The following is a 21,836-nucleotide window of genomic DNA, read 5'->3' as shown; positions in this document are numbered from 1 at the left end:
AAAAATAGCATACAACTATTTGGTGTGTACAGGATACACACTTTAGATTCAGAGGAACACATAGGTTAGAAATAAAAAGATGGGAAATGTATATCATGCAAACTAAGCATAAGAGAGATGGTATGACTAAACTAATATTAGACAAAATAGACTTAAAAAAATTTTATTGAAGTATAGTTGATTTACAATGTTGTGTTAATTTCTGCTGTACAGCAAAGTGATTCAGTTATAGACTTTCTTTCATATTTTTTCCATTATGATTTATCACCGGCTATTGAATACAGTTCCCTGTGCTATACAGTAGAACTTTATTGTTTATCCATCCTATATATACTAATTTTAATCTGCTAATCCCAAATTTCCAATCTGCCCCTCCCCCACCTCCCTTCTCCCTTGACAACCACAAGTCTGTTCTCTAAAACAGACTTTTAAACAAACAAAAATGACTAGATTTAAAGAAACACCTTCTATACTGATAAAGGATCAGTCCATCAAGAATATAGAAACAATTAGAAAAATATGCACCTAACAACAGACTCTCAAAATATATGAAGCAAAAATAAAGGGTGAAATAAAGAATTTAGCAATAATACTTAGAGACTTTATACCTCACTTTTAATAGTGAGTAGAAAAACTAGACAAAAGCTGAATAGGGAAATAGAAGGCCTGAACAATGCTGTATACCAGCTAGACCAAACTGGCATAAATTGAGCACTCCTTCTAAAAAAACAAAAGTATATACATTTTTCTTAAGTGCATATGGAGCATTCTCCAAGATAGACCATAATCTAGGGCATAAAACAAGCTTCAGTAAATTTAAAGGATTGAATTAATATGAAGTATGCTCTCCAACTAACATGGAATGTATTTAGAACTCAATAACAAGAGGAATTTTAGAAAATTTAAAAATATATAGAAATTAAGTTAACATTGGGTCAAAAATGCACAAGATAAATTACTTTAAGGTGAATGAAAATGAAACACAATAGACCAAAATTTATAGGGTGAATTCAAAGTAGTTACTAGGAAATTTAGAAATATAAATCTATATTAAGAAAAGAAAGATCTCAAGTCAACAATGTAGCCTTCCATCTTAACACACTGGAAGAACAAACTGAACCTAAAGCAAATAGAAGGAAGGAGATAGTGAAGATTAGAATGGAAATTAATTACACAGAGAATGGAAAAACAATAGAGAAAATTAACAAAACCAAAAGTTGGTACTATGAAAAGACCAAAAAAAACTGACAAATATTTAGCTAGGCATACTTAAAAAAAAAAAAAAAGAAAGAAGAATATATACTATATTCTAGTACTAATACATGCGTTCAACCAGGATGCAGGGCCCAAGATCAATACTTCAAAATATACAGTATTTCTATATACTAGCAACAAAAAATTGAAATGAACTTAAGAAAACAACTTCATTTAAAACAACATCAAAAGAGTAAAATAATTAGGAGACATAAATTTAACAAAAGAAGTGTAAAACTAGTACTCTGTAAACTATAAAATATTGCCAAAAGAAAATTTAAAACTCCTGAATAAGTGGAAAGACATCTGATGTTCATAAATCAGAAATCCTAATATTATAAAAATGTCATTACTCCCCAAATTGTTCTGTAGATACAGCACAATCCTTATCAAAATCCAAGCTTTATATTTTTTGCAGAAAATAACAAGCCGATCATAAAATTTAAGTGGAAATTCAAGAGACAGATTATCCAAAACAATTTTGAAAAAGAGCAAAGTTAGAGGATTAATACTTTGCAATTTCAAAACTTAGTGTAAGGCTAGATAGAATTGTGAGTCCAGAAATAAACCCAAACATCTAAGGTCATATGATTTTCTACAAGTGTACCAAGAACATTCAATGGGGAAAGAATAGTCAAGGAAAATGCAAACCATGTCCACACAAAAAACATGTACATCTTTATTGCAGGATTATTCATACCCCCACATGGAAATAACCCAAATGTCCATCAACTTTTGAATGAATAAATAAGATATGATATATTCATTAATGAAATGTAATTAGATAACAAAAGAATAAAGTACTGATGGATGATCCCAGAAAATTTTATGCTAAGTGAAAGAATTCTGGTCACAAAATATCACATATTGTATGATCCCATGTAAATGAAATGTTCGGAATAGGTAAATCTATAGGGATAGAAAGAAGAGTGGTGGTTGCCTACATCTGGAAGATTGGGATAAAAGGGGGAGTGATTGCTAAGGAACAAAAATTTATTTTTTGGTGTAATGGAAATGTTTTAAAATTGATTGTGGCAGTGGTTGCACAGCTCTGTGAACATAATAAAACCATGGAATTGTTCTTTTAAATGGTGAGTTATAAAGTGTATGTATTATATCTCAACAAAGCTATTACCAAAAAAGTCCCACTTTTTTGTTGTTACTTTTAAAGACAAAAAAGAACATTTATACAATTCGTCTGACCATTTTTCTTATTGGTCTTTTAATCTCCTAAATGTTAAGAAAAATTTTCAGGAAGATAGACCACTTAAATTTGAGATTTTGTATTTTACAACAAAAATAGTATTTTTATATGCTCTTGATTATATTTAAATTCTTTCTCTATGTGAAAATAAGTCTGTGATTCATATATGTAGCGGAATGTCAGAAAAAAAGATGTTTCCTCCTATCTCATAGTTTTACTCAGCTGACGTCTCATAGTTGAAATAAGTGGGTGACAAGTGCTCACACAATTTAAGGGGAGCACGAGGTTTCCAAAAGAGTTACTAAGATTAAAAAAAAAGTTCTGAAACATTAAACCCTTTATCCATCTCTTTCTTACATAAAAGAAGACTAGCGGTTCAGGGGCTGCTTTGAAGAGAGAATTCAATGATGAGAGAAAACTATGTCATTCAATCTCAGAAATCTTATCTTCTGTTCAGTTTGTTACCTACATGCTTATAATTTCTTAAAAGTTTTTAATATAGTTGTTTTGAGTGTTTTTATTTTGTTTTATATTTTGACCACTTAAGATTTAATTGGTATAAAGAGGGATAGGATTTTTCTTGGATTGATAATGTGAAAAGTGCAATTCCAATTGACTGATGGAAGTTAGACACTGCTTCCTAATTCAGATTGTTACTGTTGAAAATACATTTTAACTGAAGAGAAGGGAACATTTCATTCAGGATATTAGCAGGAGTGAGTAGTAGTTGGGAAAGCAGGTAATCCCTAAAGCTGTTTCCATGTCTGTTACTCTATTACATATTTATTCTCTAAGCATTTATTTGAGGCATGTTTTATTTTTGTTTTGTTTTATCATGCCCCAGAAATGAATATTGAAAAATTATTAATCTCTGACATAGTTTCATTTTCATACCATATAAATCAAAATCCCAATTAATAATACTATATTGCATATTTGAAAGTTGCTAAGAGAGTAGATCTTTGTAACTATGTATGGTGGCAGATGCTAACTAGACTTACTGTGGTAATTTGTAATACATACAAATGTCAAATCATGTAAAAAAATTTTTAAAGTCCAAAATAGGAAACACAAGGCACAATCAATTAAGATTTGAGAATAGTATAGTTACCAACAGATTAATTATAAAATAATGGGTGGATATAGGAGAACATCAAGGGTTAATACATAGTTGAAAATTATAGTAAAATATTTGACAAGATTAGCATATTCATAGCCAAGAAAAAAGACTTAATCCTAAATAAATGCAGCTGTTTTCTAAAGTTCTGGACAATAAATTTTAGATGGAATGCTGCAAACATTTAAACATCATATATAAGAATATGTTATGCTTTTATTGTGTTAATTGATAGAAGAGAGCAGATTAAGTCTTGGGCTGCTAGTGAGCGTGGAGCTTCCTAAAGGTATACTAAAGGTTGTGAAATGTGTTATAGTAATATCAAAATATTCCCATTAATCTAGAAAGCACATTGAAAGAATGAATAAACAGAGATTGCCAAGCGTTTAAAGGGACTAGAAGACTTGCATCCAAGTAATGCATGAACATGAATATGCCTCAAGGACAATACATTACAGTAAAAACTAGGTCGTTTTGCCTTTGTTTTGTATACTGGGAAAAGTGTGATGGTGAAGAGGGAAAGTAGAACCAGTCTGAGGCATCTCCTGAGTGAACATTCTGGGTAGATCAGTCTTACAACGTCATTATATTTCCCCTATGTCCTACATCCATATGTTTGAAGACAGCTAATAAATGTACGCTTTTTTCAGCAGAAGAGCAGAAATTAGGAAGAGAAGAAAAGCTTGTTTCTCCTTTTACTCATTGTTTCTAGAGGCACCTTTGAAAGTAGTTGCTTCCCTTCTATGTTCCCAAATTCAACCACTGCTTCCTCTTTAGTGGACCATGTTGGGAGCTCCACTGTGATTTAAACCTAGCAGGGAGTGTTTTTCCTTCCCTGTTCTAGCACTGGCTGAGCAGAACCCTGAGTAGTGCAGAACCAGGACCCTGGTGGCACTAACTCCTTGCTTAACCACATTCTCCAGTTCTAGGAATGGGAGTGGCTTCTAATCTCTAGGTATCAGTCTGCTTGTTTGTTTTATTTATTCTTCTCTAACAAATTTATCCTTTTCTTTCACACACCTTTTAATAGCAGAGTAACTGATTCCCTTTATTTAGAGAGAGTTAAAATGTTTAAAAATTAAAAAACTGTGAGTTTCATTCTGTTATATTATTTTTGTGAATTGGATTCTGTCTGATCAACTAATTAATACAAAACTGAACAGCAAACACAAATCTAGCTGAGTAAGGAAAGAGTTAAGCTGATCAGAGTGTCTGGGTCATAGTTTATTTGCAGCTTCACTGAGAATTCTTCACTGAGAATTTAAAACTTCCCATTCTGGTCAAGATGATGTAAAAAGTCATGAGTGAGCTTTGAAGACGTAGGGCCCACCACATACTGGACATCTGACAATCGAGGCACCACATCCTTATTAGCTGCTTATGTATGATTGAGTGGTCACTTTCTTTTAAGCTCTTTTTCTTAATTAAATTTTCTATTTTTATATTATTGTAGATTCCGTACAGTTGTAAGACATAATACAGAGAAATCTCATGTGCCCTTTGTCCACTTTCTTCTAATGATAACATCTTGCAAAACTGTAGTACCATATCACAATCAGGGTATTGACATTGATACAATCCACTGATGTTGTTCAGATTTTCCCAGTTTTACCCATTGGGTTTATTTGTGGGTGCTTCATTCAGTGAAGTTTATCACATTTGTAGGTTTATGTATCCCAAAACGCTGTTGCAATATAACATATTTCCATCACCACAAGGACTCTTCGTCTTGCCCTTTTGTAACCACAATCACTTCCCTTCTGTGTCTACCCCTTCCTTAAACTCTGGCAACCACTGTTTGCCATTTTAATAATATTGTTTCAAGAATGTTATATACATGGAATAACAGTATTGTTAACTTTTGGGAATGGTTTACTTCACTCAGCCTAGTTCCTCTGAAATTCATCTAAGTGGCTGTGAGTATCAAGTGGTCATTCTTTTTTATTGCTGCGTAGTGTTCTGTGGTTTGGATGTACCACCATTTGTTTATTTGTTTACCTGCTGAAGGGCATCTGGGTGGTTTTGGTTTTTGGTTCTTAGGAACAAAGCTGTAGTGAACATTTGCGTGCAGGTTTTTGTATGAAAGTACATTTCCATTTCTCTGGGATAAATGCTCAAGAGTGCAATTGCTGTGTATATGGAGATCACGTTTCACTTTATTAGAAACTGCCAAACTGCTACCAGTCAGAATTTAAAATTTGAAATACTGAAAACACCAAAATGTTGGAGAGGATGCAATGAAACTGTTCACTCATATACAGCTGGTGGGAATGTAAAAGGTCACAGCCACTCTGGAAAATAGTTTGGCAGTGTTTTTTTTAACTTTTAAAAACTACTTGAAGCTAACTATATTGTGGCCTACTGCAGCCTTTGTTATATCATGGACCACACAGTTCTGCTCCTCTTTCTCTTCTCCAACTGAATGAGTGATGACCTGCTAGCCAGCTAGCTCTAACACATGTTTCTAACAATGCTGACATGATAGAGAGGAAATTGCTTGCAATGTGGATATACATTAACAAAGCAGTTTTCACAGATGTCTTTGAGGAATCTTTACAGATTACTGTGGCCATTGTTAATACGCAAGAGAAGAAAATGCTAAACCTTCTAAAACATGGGCTATTCATTATAAAATGCTTTTGTGGCATAATGTTAGTGTGTATTTGAAAATGTTTTTAAGCAACAGAAAGAAAATGCTTTGCATCTGATGAAACAGAGAGGGTTATTAATGGAGACTGAAGAATATAGAAAACAGCTGCTTAAGGGAAAGCACTGCAAAGTGCTTAAACTAATTTTATCTGCATTCTTCAGTTGAATTCTGTAGTAAAAATGCAGTTTGCTAAAGGCAAACCCCTCCAATAAATATTTTGAAAAATATAACCTATAAAAAGACATAAAATTAATCAAAAGATTATATGCTATAAATATATTTATGAATTTATATAAATTTCATTGCCAGGATTATTATTATAGTTTTTGCAATTTACATTTCAACAAATGATGAGAAGGCATGTAAGCTAAGTCATTTATCCGAATGACAGATGTGGAATAAATGTCCTTAAAAGGTAAAAACATGCACATAGTAAAAGCATGTCATGAGAAGCAAATATTAACCCAATCCAAGACATATCATGAGAACCATTTGAATGCCTGAGATTTAAGCTGGAGAGAAAATTAAATTATGCCATATCTTTTCCCTTTTTATTCCAAAGGAAATATTCTTTCTAGACAAGTTTAAAATCAGATATAAGCAAAAGACTAATAGCAGTTCAGAGAAATATTAAGAATTGAGGAGTTTTGTTACATGCATTTTAAATAACATTATAGCAGAGACCTTAATATTTCCCTAAATCAATATGTTAAACAGTATTTTGAACAGCTACTTAATATTACATTAGTGGAATATATTCTAAATTAAATAAGCCTCAAGGGTTTATACTTTAGTTTACTTAAAATATTTTAATAACAGAAACACATTGCAGTAACCGTGTTTCACACAAGCGCACACATACATATACCTCATTCTGTCCTTGGGCACCTGTCTGATTATTGGTTGGAAAAACTCCTAGCATAACTAAAATGGCACTACCATTTTTTCATAATTAAATTTTTGAGACACATTGCCTAATTCCTTTAAAGAAAAGTGTCCCAATTTCCATTCCAGCTGGCGTCATGTATTCCTGTTAGTGGGTTCACATCTAAATAATCACTGGATATTTGTTTAATAATCTGATAGGGAAAACTTATTTTAATTCTATCTCTTTAATTAGTATTAAAATTAAAAATTTTACTATGCTAATTGGACATTTTAATTTCTCTTTTTATAAAATTTGTCTAAATATTATTTCTCTAAAATGTCTTTATTGAGGTTTTATATTTTCAAATTTATAAAGGTTTTCCATATATAGTTCATGTCCTTGTAAACATTTTCCCAGTTTGTTATTGTACTCATGGTTATTTCAGGCATAAAAATTCTTTAATCTTTCCATAGTAGAATTATATCTTTTTACTTTTTTTAATGTTTTGCTCTAGGAGTTATACTTAGAAGGCTATTTCAAAAAAAGAAGAAAAAAAAATACCTACAGTTATTTCTCTTCTAACCCCTTTGGTATCATGTTTTATATTTAAAATATTTCATTTTAAATTAGTTTTGGAAATGTTATGAAGAATTCTTTTCAGGTTTTATTAATTTAGACAAAGCTCATAGTTAATAAATTTACAAGTCATTTTCTCTTTTGATTAGATGTGTATTAAAATTATAAAATTTGGTGGAGATAATATCTTTATAATTTGAATATTCACACTCAGGAACATTATTTCTCTCTAGGTTTTCATTCTTAAAATATATTTGTAGTGTTTTTTTTTTTTTTTTTGCGGTACGTGGTTCTCTCACTGTTGTGGCCTCTCCCGTTGCGGAGCACAGGCTCCGGACGCGCAGGCTCAGCAGCCATGGCTCACGGGCCCAGCCGCTCCACGGCATGTGGGATCTTCCCAGACCGGGGCACGAACCCGTGTCCCCTGCATTGGCAGGCGGACTCTCAACCACTGCGCCACCAGGGAAGCCCCTGTAGTGTTTTTTTAATACTGTTTAGCTACATATGCATTTAGTTTGTTCTATTGTTATTTCCTATTTTCCCATTATAATTAAAATTCATTTTTTAAAACACCAACTTTTAATGTTTGCTTTTTTGCTTTATTTATTACATTATTCAATTTTTAAAAGTAGACAGAATATCATGTAATTTTCACCACTTTTACAGAGGCTCCAGACAGGATTGCTTATAAAGGACAAATATAATGAATTGACTTAATATGTAAAATCAAAAAGTCATCCTAAAATTTTATTTCTTTCTTCTTCCTTCCCATATATAAATATTGGTAGTTTAGTGATGTATAATAAAAAAGGAAGTTCTTTTGATATGCACAGGTTTTGTTTGAATCACTAGTATAATACTTATTGATTATGTGAATTTAGACAAATATTTTAACCTCCATGGGCTATTCATTATAAAATGCCCATGGAGGTTTAGAATAATACCCATAGGTTTAGAATAATACACATAAGACAAGAGTAAGGATTAGATTAAAAAATTAAAGTATTGACTATAATATTTGATTTCTAGAAGACATTCTCTTGTGAAAGATTTCATCAACACCAAAATTATTATTTTTTTAATCTACTAACTGTAGGCCAAGGGCTACCATTATTTATTTTTGACATACAAAAAAACTGTGCATAATTAATATATACAACTTAACGAGTTTGGATATAAATATATACCCATGAAACCATCACCACAGTCAATGCTGTAAATTATCCATCACCTCCAAAAGTTGCATCCGACTCTCTTACTTATTATTATTATATTATTATTTTGTGATAAGAATATTTACCATAATATCTATTCTCTTAACACATTTTTAACTATAGAATTCCAAATTGTTAAATAGCCACTGCGCTTACAGTAGATCTGTAGGACTTATTCATCTTATATAACTGAAACTTTGTACCCTTTGACTAGTATCTCTCCATTGGCCCCTCCTCCCAGCCTCTGGCAATCATCGTTCCACTCTCTGCTTCTATGAGTTTGACTATTTAGATTCCCCATATAAGTGCTATCATGTGGTAATTGTCCTTCTGTGATTGGCTTATTTCAATTAGTATAATGTCCTCCAGGTTTATCCTGTTGGTTGCAAATGGCAAGATTTCATTTTTCTTTTAAGGCTGAATTCCATTGGTGTGTATATACCACATTTTCTTTATTTATCCACCGATTGACATTTAGGGTGCTCCATATTTGGCTCTTGTGAGTAATGCTGCTATGAACATGGGAGTACAGATATCTCTTCAAAATCCTGACTTCTATTCCTTTGAATATATACCCAGAAGTGGGATGGCTGGAATATATGGTAGTTCAATTTTTAATTTTAGAAGGAACCTCTGTACTGTTTTCCGTAGTGGCTGTACCAATTTACATTTCAAGTAGTAGTGTACCAGGATTTCCTTTTCTCCTCCTCCTTACCAACATTGTCATCTTTTTTTTTTTGGTGTGGTACGCCGGCCTCGCGCTGTTGTGGCCTCTCCCGTTGCGGAGCACAGGCTCCAGACGCACAGGCTCAGCGGCCATGGCTCACGGGCCCAGCCGCTCCATGGCATGTGGGATCTTCCCGGACCGGGGCACGAGCCCATGTTCCCTGCATTGGCAGGTGGACTCTCAACCACTGCGCCACCAGGGAAGCCCTTTTTTTTTTTTTTCAGTAAGAGTCACCCTAACAGGTTTGAAGTGATATCTAATTTTGGCTTTGACTTGTATTTCCCTGATAATTAGTGGTGTTCAGCACCTTTTCATATACCTATTGACCATTTGTATGTCTTCTTTGCTGAAATATCTATTCAATTCCTTTGCCCATTTTTAATTGAGTTATTTGTTTTTGTTGTTGTTGGGTTATAGGAGCCCCTTATGTAGTTCGGATATTAACCCTTTATCAGACATGGTTTGCAAATATTCCATTCCGTAGGTTGCCTTTCATTTTGTTGATTATTTCCTTTGTTATGCACAGACTTTTTAATTTGACATAATGACATTTGTCTATTTCTGTTGCTTATGAGAGTTTTTATATAAAAAAGTGCTAAATTTTGTCAGATGTTTTTTTCTGTATCCGTAGATGATATAATTTTCTTTCATTCTGTTAATGTATTCAGTAGTATACCACATTCATTTTTTTGCATGTATTGAACTGTCCTTGTATCCCAGGGATAAATCTCACTTGGTGTTAGAGGTAATGGTGTATGATCCTTTAAATGTGCTGTTGAATTCAGTTTGCTAGTATTTTTTAAGGAGTTTTGCATCCATATTCATCATTGGTATTGGCTTCTAGTTTTATTTTCTTGTGGTGTCTTTGTGTGGCATTGGTATCAGGGTGATACTGGCTTCATAAAAAGAGTTTTGAAGTGTAACTTCTTCTATTTTGGAGGAAGAGTTTAAGAAAGATTGTTATTTATTCTTTGTGAAATGTTTGATAAACTTCATCTAGAAGTCACCTGGTCCTGGGCTTTTTCTTGTTGGAACATTTTTGATTATTAATTTAATCTCCTTTTTTGTTATCTGTTCAGTCTTTCTGTTTCTTCTTAATTCAGCCTTGGTAGGTTGTATGTTTCTTAAAATCATTAATTTTTTATAGATTTTCCAAAATATTAGTATGTAGTTTTTGTTTTTGTTTTTTTTGTTTTTTAATGTATTTATTTGTCTGTGCCGGGTCTTAGTTGCGGCATGTGAACTCTTAGTTGCAGCATGTGGGATTTAGTTCCCTGACCAGCGTGAACCCAGGCCCCCTGCATTGGGAGCATGGAGTCTTAGCCACTGGACCACCAGGGAAGTCCCCAGTATGTAGTTATTTATAGTACTCCTTTTGATGTTTTTTTAAAATTTCTTTGACATCAGTTGTAATGTCTCCTCTTCTGTATGTTTTTATTCATTTGAATCTTCACTCTTTTTTTCTTAGTTTAGCTAAGCATTTTTCAATCTTGTTTATGTTTTCAAGAATAAACCCTTAATTTTGTTTTTTTTTTCTGTTGCTTTACTATTCTTTGTTTATTGTCTGCTCTATTGTTTATTAATTTCTTCCTTCTAACTTTTGGCTAAGTTTGTTCTTTTTCTAGTTCCTTGAAATGTAAAGGTTAGGTTGTTTATTTCAGATCTTTCTTTTTTTCTTAATGTAGGCGTTTATCACTAAAAACTTCCCTTTTAGAACTGCTTTTGCCATATCCCATGTTTTGCTATGTTGTAATTTTATTTTTATTTTCCTCAAGATATTTTCTAATTTTCTTTCTGATTTATTGTTTGACTCAATGGTTGTCCAAGAGCATGTTTTCTAATTTCCATCTATTTGTTAATTTTTCTGTTTTCCTTTTGTTGTTGATTTCTAGTTTTATTCCATTATAGTCTGAAAAGGTACTTAGAATAATGGCAATCTTCTTAAATTTATTAAGACATTTTTACATAGCATGTGATCTTTTCTGGAGAGTGTTCCATGGAGCTTGAGAAGAATGTGTATTCTGCTGCCATTGTGTGGAATGTTCTGTATATGTCTGTTATATTCATTTGACTTATTGTGTAGTTCAAGTCTGCTCTTATTTCCTTATTGATTTTATGTCTGATCTGTCTATTATTCTAAGTGGGACATTGAAGTCTTCCACTATTATTTTATTGCTGTCTATTTCTGCCTTCAGAACTGTTAAATTTTTTATGTATTTAGATGATCTGATGTTGGGTGCATAATATTTATGATTGTTATATCTTCTTGTTTAATTGACCCTTTTATAATTATGAGATGAATGTTTTTTATCTCTTGTGGCAGTTTTTGCCTTAAGGTCTATTTTGTCCGGTATAAATATAGCCACCCCTGGTTACTATTTATAAGTATAGCCACTCCCTTTTGGTTACTATTTGCACAGATTTTTTTAAGTCATCCTTTCACTTTCAACGTATTTGTGTCCTTAAATATAAAATTTGTGCCTTCTGCACAGTATATTGTTGGATCTGTTTTTTAAAAATCCATTCTGCCAATCTATGTCTTTTGTTTTGTTTTGTTTTGATTGGAGTGTTTAATCCACTTACATGTAGAGTAATTATTTACAGGCAATGACTTATAATCATTTTAAAAATTCTGTCTCTTTTGTAGTTCCTTGTTCTACTCCTCTGTTGCTATTTTGTTTTGTCATTTGATGCTATTTGTAGTCATATATTTTGATTATTTTCTCTGTCTCTTTTGTATCTTCTATATGTCTTTTCTTTGTGGTTGCCATGAGGCTTGCATAGCTTCTGATTGTTCTTATAGTCTATTTTGGGCTAACAGCTTCAGTCACAACCCAAACTCTGTGCTTTTATTCCCCCTTCCCTACACTTTATTTTGTTAATATGAGAATTTATTTATTATTATATTGTGTGTCAATTGACCATTTTTTGTGGTTAGAGTTATTCTTAAAACTTTAGTCTTTTAACTTTTATACTAGTATTTAAAGCAATTTATGTACCACTCTTACAGTATTGCATTATTGTCTGTTTGTTTATATATTTACCTTTACTTGTGAAATTTATAATTTAATATGCTATTGTATTGCTCTTTAGTGTCCTTACATTTCAACTTGAAAAAAAAAATCCCTTTAGCACTCCTTATATATTAGTTTTAGTGGTGATGAATTCCCTCAGTTTATGTTTGTCTGAGAAAGTCTGTATCATGCCTTCATTTTTTTTTTTTTTTTTTTTTTTTTTTTTTGGTGGTACGGGGGCCTCTCACTGTTGTGGCCTCTCCCGTTGCGGCACACAGGCTCTGGATGCGCAGGCTCAGTGGCCATGGCTCACGGGCCTAGCCACTCCGTGGCTTGTGGGATCTTCCTGGACTGGGGCACGAACCTGTGTCCCTTGCATCGGCAGGTGGACTCTCAACCACTGCACCACCAGGGAAGCCCATGCCTTCATTTTTAAAGGCTGGTTTTACCAGGTGTACTAATCTTGGTTGACAGTTTTTTTTCCCTTTCAGTTCTTTGAATATATCATTCCACTAATTCCAGACCTGCAAGATTTCTGCTTAGAAATTCACTAAATAGTTGTGGAGGGGTTTATATCGTATGTGACAAGACACTTTTGGTGTTTTCAAAATTCTCTGTCATGATTTTGTGCAGTTTAATTATAACATGTTTCTGTGCAGATCTCTTCAGGTTCTATATATTTGTGGTGTTTTAAACTTCATGAATTTGGATGTCCATTTCCCTCAAATTTTGGAATGTTTCAGTTATTATTTCTTTAAATAAGCTTTCTGCCCCTTTCTTTTTCTCTTCTTCTAGGACTTCCATAATGTGTATATTGATTTATTTGGTGATGTTACATAAATCACTCAGGTTTCCTTCACACTTTTCTCGTTCTTTTTTTCTTTTTGCTACTTTGGGCAATTTCAAATGATCTAGCTCTGAGTTCACTGATTTTTTCTTCAGCTTGATGAGGTCTGTTGTAGAAGTGCTCTTATGAATTTTTTACTTTAGTTATTGTGTACTTCAGTTCCAAAATATGTTTTTGGTTATGTTTTGTCGTTTCTAACCCTTTGTTGAATTTCTTGCTTTGTTCATATATTGTTTTCCTGATTTCATTTAGTTATCTATCTGTGTTCTCTTGTAGCTCACTGAACTTCTTTAAGATGATTATTTTGAATTCTTTGTTGGGCAATTCATAGATCTCAGTTTTTATATGGTTGTTTATTAGAAATTTATTTTTTCCTTTGCTGGTGTCTATATTTCCTTAGTTTTTTGTGATTCTTGTAGCCTTGCATTGGTATCTGCACATTTGAAAAAGCAGCCACCTCTTCCCGTCTTTACAGACTGACTTAAACAGGGACAGCCTTTCATCAGCCAGCCCAGCTGAGATTCTGTATGGACACCTGATGGGGTCTCTGGGTCGGCTTGATTCCTGGATCTGCTGGGTGGGTTTTGAGCCTGGGCCTGCTGGTGCAAGTCTGGAGCATGTGTATGCAGAGGCAGAGGCCAGCCTGATGGCGGGGTACAGTATGGTAGCCGTGGAGCCCATGTCTAAGGGGGTGGGCGTGAAGCCTGGGCCGGTGGAGTGAGACTGTATCTAAGCAGCACTGGAGCAAGTTGCAGTCCATTAAGGAGGGCTGGTCCTAGGGTTCCTAATGGAGTCAGACACTCATTTCATTTTCATTCCCTCACAGGAGAGCTCCTGAGCAGAGGGAATCTCTCAGTTCTTCACTGTAAGGGCTATGGGAAAAGGTTATAAGAGTAAAGTGAAGCTGTCTTTTCTACCCTCCTCAATGCACCTTTTCTCATTTGTGATCCACCTGAGTGTTGTAATCTCTCACCTGGATTCCTGAGCTCTCGTGAACTTATTTTGTTCCATGCATGGATGTCAACTTCTTTTCTGTGTGGGAAACTATACTCAACCCCCTTTTTTGTCATCTTGCTGATGACACTCCCTCCAAAATTATTAAGCACCTATTTTATGCAGTCATTGGTAGAGCAGGTTTCTCCATTAATGGATTTAAGCTCAAATATTAAAGGTGGCATGGGTGGAGAGGAGGAAAGAAAGGTCATAAGTATGCTAATTAATTCATTAATCAATATGATAGCTCATGAACTGAAGATAATGAGAAACATTACAAAAATAAGTGGGTAATATATTGAGAGAGACTGGAGTGGAGGTGGCTTGAGTTGCAGTAGGGAAGCGCAGTTCCTTCAGTGTGGCTCAACTTAGGTATGAAAAGACTGAGCAACAGCAGCCCAAGAAAAGGACGATCTGGTGAACATACAATCAGGACTCTTTAAAGGGTAGGAAGAAGAAAAACTTGACTCAAACAAAGTGAAGAAATGTGCAATTTAGCAGGACTTGTATTGAAAATCAAATTACCACAATAGTAAGTTACCTGACATGCTTACAGTGAACGCAGAGGGACGACAATTCCAACTAGTTAGAGATAGCGTAGAAGATGTGGAGAGCAAGCAATCACATTGTAAGAGAGTTAACCCTAATTTTAAAAAACTCATAAATGTAAGAAATAAGAGGGAGGCTATTGTTTTAAAAAAAGTTGACTCTGTAATTCAAGAATATTATTTGTTCTAGAAAAAAATGTGACTAAGTATTGTAGATAAGAAAAATACATTCTAGTTAAATTATTTAATTGTAAGTATTAAAGTAACGGGCACATGCAGAGGGAAGCGCAGTTCCTTCAGTGTGGCTCAACTTAGGTATGAAAAGACTGAGCAACAGCAGCCCAAGAAAAGGACGATCTGGTGAACAGATCGTCCTTTTTCTCATTTACCAGGAGAAAAAGTCAAGGTGGCATTAGAGTTCTCCACAGACATTCAATTCCAGAAGACAATTGTAAATTGTACAATATCCATAAAATTTGGAAGCAAAGAAGGGTGACCCAAGATAATAAATTAGAGCAAAGCTGTCTTTTGCATACATACTGGCAAGCAGCCCATGTTCTCAGACACTTACAAATTAGAGATAATCATATAATATACATACATATATATATATATATATATATATAGAACTGCTTCTGGAGTAACAAGTACTTTATGAAGAAATTCAAGAAAATCAGGATTGAAGAAGTTGTGGTAATCAATAGGTTAGCCTTCAGTTTATATTGATATGAAACTAAGGCTAAGCAACCAAGAAAATATGTTTACAAAACAAAATGTATATAAATCTTGGCAATGAAAGAATAATGATTTACTAAAATCTTTGAAATGTTAGTAAAGGGAATGTTGAAGGAAGGATAAGAATGCTAATTTGATAATATTTAAAAGAAGAGAGTAAGTAGATAGTCTCAAATTAAACTGTGGTTTATTTTAGTTAAAACAATGATGTTTGATAAAACTGTTTTTCTTTCTTAACTTTAGAGCATCACTTAGCTCTAAGTGACAATGATTTATCTCGTTTAGTGATCACTTTAGTTTTTTTTTTTTTTGTTTTTTTGCGGTACGTGGGCCTCTCACTGTTGTGGCCTCTCCCCTTGCGGAGCGCAGGCTCAGCGGCCACGGCTCACGGTCCCAGCTGCTCCGCGGCATGTGGGATCTTCCTGGACTGGGGCACGAACCCGCGTCCCCTGCATCGGCAGGCGGACTCTCAACCACTGTGCCACCAGGGAAGCCCTGATCACTTTAGTTTTACATCAGCGACAATTTTTTGTTTCTCTCAATTGGGCTAAAGCTGAATGTAAAACACTTTTCCAGAATTCTCTTTGTTGATCTTTCTATCCATGTGCATAGAGATAGACCTGAAATATTCTTCTCATAATACTCATGGTCATTTCTGGTCATAGGATTTGGGTTAATAGGGTGCTTTCATTTAATGTTATTTCAAATTATACTAAACATATATAATTTCAAAATATTAGGGCCAATTTCATTATAAATCAAACTATCAGTTTCTTTATTTTTTTCTTGCTCCTGAAGGTATTGCACTGATAACGACAGCCAGAAAGGTCAGCAGCCAATTTCCCCAGGTTCATTCTTCCTAGAGACGGAGTGCCAGCAATCATTCAATGGCTAGCTAGGAGTAGCAGGAAGTCTTTTTAGTAATATCCCCACACATCCATCAGAATTATTGGTGTGCTGATATGTCCCAGGAAATCTTGTTGCTCCTCAGTGATAACAAGGACTCTGGATATGTCAATCAGGTCCTGTCATTGTAATTATTTCCCATATTGTCATAGCTGAGTTGAAGCTGCAGCTCTACCACAATAAACATGTTATAATTAGTTCTGCTAACAGCATTTTGTAAAGAAGAGCTTATTGTTAAGTGAAATTTATTTTTGCATGGGTACCAAGTCATGCCTTCTCCATTTTGCCTGGCATTTCTTTGTTTATAATTGATAGGTGAACATTTACTAGTTTCATGTCTTTGGAATTAAAGAATCAATGGCAGATTTTCGGCTGTGTGGATGATTGATGTAATTCACAGCTTGGATTTGTATAGTGTAAGGAACAAGGAGTGTTTGTCACACGTACTCTGCAAACCCCTGTCACATGGATAGAGACATGGTAGGATGAAGAAGCATGTTGGGCATCTTAGATTCAGGAGTTCTTTATCTTGCATCCTAGGTCTTTGACTTATCTTGTAATCTTAAACAATTTACTCAATGTTTCTGAAACTCAATTCTAACTTTTAAAAAAGCATAAATAAAAGTGCAGAAGTGATTCTTTCATATATCAAACAACTTTTGTTTTGACTGTGCTTTTGAAAGGTTGAATTCCAGTTTCATTAAGAACATCATGACTAAGTATTTTAATTAAAGGTAGGAGTATATGATAGTGCTTCTTTATGTTGAATTTTAATGTCCACCTGGAAACTGTGATTTTTGTTTTAGAAAATGAATAAAAAGTTAAGAGACTGAACAGCTTTAAGGTACAATCCCTGTATCATATATTTGTTAAAATAGGAACACAGCAATGATTTAGGTAGACTCTTTTCTGATGATCAGTACATAAAGATACGTTGTCAGCATAGTATAGTATTTAGGCCACTAAATATCCATTAGCATTTTAATAAAATAAATAGTCCCTATTAATAAATAAAAGTGCTAGGATTATTTATTTCAAGATGCCAAAATAAACACAATGCTCACTAAAATATTTGGAAATACAAAGATGACAGATAAAAAACAGAAAAGCACATTTCCAAACCCTGTTGTCTGGACTAGATGTCGCAGCTGTGGCAGAGCCTCAAAAGACTATACCAGAACCTGAACTCTAACCCTTTCCATTTTCCTTACCCTTCCCCATGAGCTCCAAATTGGTGGCTGGAAAGGGGCAGCAGTACTTAATCTGTAATTCCTAATGTCACAGGATGCAGAACAGCTGACCCAGTGAGTGATTTTTCCTAAGTCTGAATTTACAGGTTCCAAGCTAGAGGCAGACTGCTCCTCACTGGGGGTTGCTTGCTTAGTCAGGGAGCATCCCCAGATGCAGCAGTTTGCACTGTACCTGAAAACACCGCAGAGTTTACTCACAGAATATGCACAGTCCCTTTAATCCTGGAACAGAACTTCACTGAAATATTTTGCAAAGTATCTGTCCTTCAACAGGTGACAGAATACTAGTAGTACTTTTGTCCTTTGGTGATCCTAGATCACCTTTAACAGGATCACCATATGATCTATATTTTTAAATAAAATAATCCATCAAATCATCTTTCAGCCTTGTGAAGAATCTTCATGGTATTGAATAAAATCAGAGACTGAGTCACGAGATGAGAAAAGCTGAAGTTCTGTGTTACACAAACTTCAAAATCCTATAATTCCTGTGTTATAAGATTGCAAACACCAGAGTCTTTGACAAGAATAATATAGGCAATGCAGGGAGCAAGTCAAACAAAAATGGATATGCATACTACACTTTTGGAGATGACCCATTCCTCCAGAAACAAAATGTTCTGTATCATGTCAATCAACAAGGTAAAGTGAAAGTATCATAGGCTGAAAGAAATAGGATGCTGAAGTTCTGGTAGTAGCAGGTCCACTGGTTACTGACAGTATATCTTTGGCTCTAATTTCATAGTCCTAAATTTCCCCGTTGTTTAGATGAGAGATTATTAGAGTTTTCAAGTAGGAAAAGTTATAATCTTTAGGGAATGGAGGCAAAATTCATTTTTTGCTCAATTTGAGATTCCTTTTCTTTTTACCATTATTACTTAAAAATTAGACAATCACTCAATCAGCTTCTCACTGGAACTGAGGACATTTAGATCAGATACGTAAAATGATAGTCTTTCAGGCTTCCCTGGTGGCTCATTGGTTAAGAATCCGCCTGCCAATGCAGGGGACACGCGTTCGGGCCCTGGCCCGGGAAGATCGCACATGCTGCGGAGCAGCAAAGCCTGTGCGCCACAACTACTGAAGCCCCTACACCTAGAGCCCGTGCTCCACAACAAGAGAAGCCACCGCAATGAGAAGCCTGCGCACCACAGCAAAGAGTAGCCCCTGCTTGCTGCAACTAAAGAAAGCCCACATGCAGCAACAAAGACCCAATGCAGCCATAAATAAACAAACAAACAAACAAATAAAGAAATTTATATTAAAAAAAAAACGATAGTCTTTCCAAAAGAATGCCAAAGCAGCCAGAGGAGTTGTACAGAAAATACTGCATGCCTAGCATAAAGTAAGGCTTATGCTGAAACCCTGGTAACTTGGTTTACTCCTCTCTTTTTTTCTTGCATGCAAAACATCAGCATAGTTCGTTGGCTGTACCCTTACGATGCATCCAGGCTTCAGGCACTTCTGACTACTCTCACCATCCCACCTCAGTCCATGACCTATCATTTCTTGCCTGGATTCTTAGCATTGTTGGTGTCCCTGCTTCCACCTTTCTCCCCAACAGTCTAATATTAACACAATAGCCGGAGCCTTCCTTTAAAAGCAAAAGGTGTTACTTCTTCGATCAGAATCCCTCAGCAATTTCCAGTCTTACTCCAAATGAAAGCTAAGGTCCTTACATTGACCTCACTGCCCCCTTGTTAGTTAACGCTATTTCTTCTACATCTCTGAACTCAACTCCTACCTCTCCCACTTCCATAAACTTTGCTTCAGCCACACTGGACACTGATTCGTCAACACGCCAAGCATCCTTTAACCTCTAGAAATGTTCACTTGATGTTTTCTCTGTTTGAACCTATTCTTCTAAATACAATTGTGATTTGTCACTCATCTGCTTTAAGGCTGTGTTCAGATGTCACTTTATGGACATACATGTGGTGGTGGCGGCCAGGAAGGAATGAGGGGCTTTCTATAATTACCTCAAAAGAAATAGCAACTTTCTACCATTTCTGTCAATATCTATCATCATTTCTGTCTTTATAGCATATACAGTCATCATTACATATTATCTTCATAATATATTTTGTCTACCTTTCCTCTCTAAGCTGAAAGGATCTTCTTTTGGTTTTACTCTCTGGTGTATTTTTAATGCTTATATAGTATCTAGCATGGAGCAGATGCCCAATAATGTCTACTGAAAGAATGAACCCACTTGGGATTGACATGTACACACTGCTGTATTTAAAATAGATAACCAACAAGGATCTACTGTGTAGCACAGAGAACACTGCTCAATATTCTGTAATAACCTAAATAGTAAAAAAAATTGAAAAAGAATAGGTACATGTATATGTATAACTGAATCACTTTGCTGTACCCCTGAAACTAACACAACATTGTTAATCAACTATGCTCCAGTAGAAAATAAAAATTAAAAAAATGAGAGGTACTAGGTGATGCATCCACTCCAGTCTGCTAGCCAGGGTTCTCCCTGTCATATGTCCCTTCTCTTCTTTAAGAAAAAGCTACTCTCATACCAGAATCACAACCTCCAGGAATTACTTTCAGGATAGAGCAGAATTCTTAGAGTTTATATTGATAACCCATTTATTATTGTAAACCAGATGTCAATGGATTCTGATAAGTTCTTCTTCCTTGTATTCCATCATGTATATCCAGTGCAAACTCCTTCTATATTCTTTACCCCAACAAAACTCTCCACTAATTTACTCCTTCCTGAACCCTTCTGTTAGTGTTTCTCTTTCATGATTGTCACACTGCTCTGTGTTCTCAGCCTACTTACTGATTGGTCTTCTTATCACCTATTTGTTTTTGCTGAAGACACTGTTTCTCTCCAGTTTCCTCAAATGTGTCTGGTGTATTTTCTCATGTCCTATAAAGCAAGACTGAGGGAGCTTATCTTTCCTTTCCTTGTCCTTTTGTCTGACATTACCACTAGAAAATCATATCTCTTACATCATGTCCAACTTACAAGTCACACCATTTTATTTATGTTATATTAAATCAGTACTATATTTCTTTCCTTTGTGGTTTCTATCAAAAATGTAATTGTTTTATTAATTTTTATATAATTGCATTATTTCTCCTTGGATGTATATGACATACTGTAGGATTTAATAACTGTTTTATGAGATAATGACTTTTTATTTTTTTAAAAAATGCTTTGTGTTACTTTGAAGTTAATACTGTGAAACAACACTCTCCTTTGCAATATTGTAATTTATAAGAAACATATATTTGGTCATTCAGTTGAGAAGAATATATTTCTGATATATATTTGGTCTTTGTCCGTGGTTCCTGGCTTGCAGCTCCCAAAAACCTATGTTCAAACCCCCCAGATGGGATCTCCACATCTTTCAGAAATGTAATATATGTTCCTAAATTATTTAACTCTCCCTTTATCTGCAACAGCTGTTTCCAAACTTTACTTTTAGTTAATAGTTATTTTTAATCTGAGAGTTCAATCATCATTTGCTTGAGAAAGCTCTTACTGGTTCCCCCTGGATTAATTTCCCTTGACATATATTCTCATAGCACCTTCAGTTTTTCTTTGTGGCTTAACTTATCACCCTATTGATTACTTGTTCAATGTTTAACTTTCCCATAAAAATTAAATCTCCATAAAGAATGGTTATTATATTTACCTATTTCATAGTTGTACCTTTAGTCCCAATACAGCTTTTTCTCATAGCACGTTTTCAAAAATATTTCTCTGCAATCAAAGACAATTTTCCTTTACAACAGAAACAAGAAAGGATGAAAATGGCATCTTCTTTTCTCAACCTAATTGTCCTTTTAATCCTCAAAATCCATTGTCATCCAATTCATTAGTCAGGACGGTTTGCTCAGAGTAACCTACACTCATTGACCCTACTGTGATGTTAACACAGGCCTATAATGAACTAAATGCAC

The sequence above is a fragment of the Neophocaena asiaeorientalis genome, unplaced genomic scaffold, assembly GCF_003031525.2.
Source record: "Neophocaena asiaeorientalis asiaeorientalis breed wild unplaced genomic scaffold, Neophocaena_asiaeorientalis_V1.1 scaffold517, whole genome shotgun sequence".
NCBI classification, from domain to species: domain Eukaryota; kingdom Metazoa; phylum Chordata; class Mammalia; order Artiodactyla; family Phocoenidae; genus Neophocaena; species Neophocaena asiaeorientalis.
Note: the sequence above shows the minus strand (reverse complement) of the source record.